Below are 3,623 nucleotides of genomic sequence, written 5' to 3'. Positions count from 1 at the left end.
TTGGAAAATACTTGCCATTCCTCTGTAGCATCTGGTCCCCACTGGACCCTCATCATTTCCTTCACCTGCTCCCCCCACCGACCAAACTGTGCAGCTCTGCAACTGCATCCTGGCCCATCCTCATCCTTCTGCCCCCAACCCTCACCTCCTTGTACCCCCAATATGTTTTTCCCAATAAAAAAAGAAAAAAGAAATAGTGCTGCAATAAATATATCTGTGAATATTAAAAAAAAGGCTTGAAGCCCTACTACAATATTGACATTTATCAAAGTTCATAGAGTTTATAGAGGCATATTATTTATGAAGTGGATGCCACTCCTCCTTCCAAATAATGGCAGTATCATTGTTGATATTTAATATCATAAAAACTAATAGTCATAAATATAATACATTACACATATACTTTAATATGGTTGATTAATCATTAACATTATTGTTAAACTTATATTCATTATTAATATATTACATACACTTTAGGCTTGACCACAGGTGTATGTAATGCAGCTAAACGGAGCACTGTGCCTAGCACAAAGCACTTTTCTCTTTGTATTGCTTACTTATTGTGCTGATAGCAAATTTTATAACTTAAAAGAGGAGACATACATGACTCAGCTAGTCTACTGCTTGGAATATATCCCGAGAAAATTAGAACTGAAGCACAGAGATTTGTACACCAATGTTCATGGTCATGTGATTCACCTCAAGAACAGGGAAACAGCTAAAGGTCCAACTACAATGAAACGGATTGAGAAATTGTGGTTCATTCACACGATGGGATACTACATAGTAGACAAGAGTAATGATTTTGAAAACTACTACCTAACTTGGGAGGGTCTAGAGAACATTATGCTAAGTGAACTAAATCAGTCACATAAGGACAAATACTGTATTATACCATTATTGTAGAAATAGAAAGATAACTAGTAAAATGTGTATGAGGATCCAAGGGGAGGGGAGCAGAGATGTGAGGATGGGAGGATGGGGGTATAATCAAAGGATCATATATTTTGATGGGTGGAGGGAGGAGTAGGTAAAGGAAATAGGAAAGATCTGGTGTGAAAAACAATGTATATGAACTTTATAAGTTGTTGTTGTTGCTGTTGTTTTGGTGTTGTTAAGTGCCATTGAGTTGTAGACAACTCATAACGACCCTATGAACGAAAGACCTGAGCACTGTTCATAGAGTTTCCAGAGGCAGGCCATTTCGGAAGTGGATGTCACTCCTGCTTCCAAGCTTGTTTTAATCGGGAAGTTCCAGCAAACACTGTCCACCACGGGTAACCATTATCGCATCTGGCCCATCAATGTCACAGTGTTTAGCATCACAGCAACCATGAGTTACCTCTGTACAGCAATGCATAGACCAGTGCTATACCACTTAGAAGAATGTCTGACAAACAACAATTTAAACCAGGCCTGAGGGCCGCAGATTAAAATCACCCACCTTGGTCTTGGTAGCATAACTTTCTGCCCACTAGGCCAATGTAGCTCTCTCTGTGTTGTCATTGTTATTGTTGTTACTTTATAAGTAAACCAGTATAAGATAAGAATTTTTATTTAAAAAAATACTCAAACAACAGACATTTGTTATCTTGCATTTGATATTAATCTGGAATCTGGGGATGGGTTAACTGTTTCATTCTAGAGTCTTCAGAGAGGTTGTGGTCAAGATATTCATGCTCTCATTTGAAGGCTTGATGACCTGGGAGCCACCTCAGTGATGGCTCGCTCACCTAGCAGTGATGACGAATGAAGAATTGATACCTTTGAGGTCTGATATTGAAGGAGAGTACTGAATATCCCACAGACTGCCAAATGAACAAACAGATAAGTCTTGGAAAATGTGAAGCCAGCGCGCCCCTTGGAGGCAATGATGGCAAAGCGTTGTCACTCACACTTTGAACATGTGACTAAGAGAGGCTAGTCCTTGGAAAAGGATATTATGCTTGGAAGGGTGAAGTTTCAGTGAAAGAGAGGAAGACTTTATAAAGATGGATTGACATGGTGACTGCAGCAATGGGCTCAAGAGTGTCAGAGCTTGTGAGGTTGCAAAGAACAAGACAGGATTCAGTTTTGTTGTTCACAGGGTTGCTATGGGTCATATTCAACTTGATGGCACCTAACAATAACTGCAACTATCAGAAATTTTGCACCATCATTCTGGTATTTTTCTACTCACTAAGGTAAGTCACAAAGTATGATGAAAATGCTTTCCACGTTTTTGAGGGAGATGTGTCAATAATTTGTGAGTGTATTTTAAGTCCACCAGACCCTTCTAAGAATTTCACCTGGGACGGCTTTGTGCCAGAATGGCACTTCAGCTTTCGGGGTTTGCAAGAGAAGTTAGATAGGCGTCAGGATGAACGGCAGGTCATCGTCATTGGAACCACGTTCCATCGGTCCTCTTCCCTTTTAGGCTCAGTCTAATACATTCTCATGTTTCTAAGCCTTAGTTTCTCACATGAAAAACTAGCACAACTTCCCTTCTTGGTATGAAATATTGGATGTGAAGATACATATGTGTTTTAGACAAGGAGCATAGAATTTCCGCACACATCCTTTCCTCATAAGCTTTATTCTCTAAGAAGAGCAATCACCTCATCTCTTTCTACATTTATTTTCATTCTATCCTCTCACAAACAGATTCATCCTGGAGAGGGTTAAACCAGACGGCTCCTTGGAGACAAGCACTCTGAGGCTTCGTCTGACATACTTTGGACATGTTGTAAGGAGGGACGGGTCCTTGGAGAGGGGACATCATGCTTGGGAGGGTGGAGGGAAACGCAGGAGGGGAAGGCCTTCTATAAGGTGGATTGATTCAGTGACTGGGGTAATCGGGATGGGTGTATCAGAGGCAATGCGATTGGCACAGGATAGAGCAGAGTTTAGAGCTATTGTACACGGGGTCGCTATGAGTAGCAAGGGACTCGACGGCACATAACAACAACAACAGCATCCTCTCATCACTAGAGTTCAGATAAAAATGGAGAGGAAAATTATCTGTGATCACAATGATTGAAGTAGGTGGGTGGGATCAGTCAAAAGAAGCTCTAAAAATCTGTGGTTATCTTAACCACCCAGTAAAGGAAACTGATGTTTAATAGTTAGATAGATAGATGATAGATGATAGATAGATAGATAGATAGATAGATAGATAGATAGATAGATAGATGATAGATAGAGTAGGTAGATATACATACATACAGAAATTATACTATACATCATGGACATGAAGCAAACTCCAGAAGTAAAGGGATAAGAGCAGAGATGAGAAAAAAAAGGAGAGAATAAGAATTGACTCAATATAAATATTGAGGCATGGCAGAAGCTGACCATTCTGTGATATTTCCCTCTCAACACACTTGCTAATGTTAGATGGATCTTGGCTGAAAGCAGAGAGTACCAGAGAAATGTCTATCTGTGTTTCATTGACTATGCAAAGGTATTTGTGTTGATGACAACAAACTGGCTGACTTTGAGAAGAATGGAAATTCCAGAACATTTGATTGTCCTTATGCAAAACCTGGAAGAGATCTATATTTGTTCCCATTCCAAAGAAAGGTGACCCAACTGAGTGTGGAAACTACAGAACAGTGTCATTGATTTCACATGCAAAAACGATT

Source organism: Elephantulus edwardii, unplaced genomic scaffold, assembly GCF_000299155.1.
Source record: "Elephantulus edwardii isolate Elephantulus edwardi_28Jun2011 unplaced genomic scaffold, EleEdw1.0 scaffold00063, whole genome shotgun sequence".
Taxonomy (NCBI): domain Eukaryota; kingdom Metazoa; phylum Chordata; class Mammalia; order Macroscelidea; family Macroscelididae; genus Elephantulus; species Elephantulus edwardii.
This window is presented reverse-complemented; position numbering follows the sequence as displayed.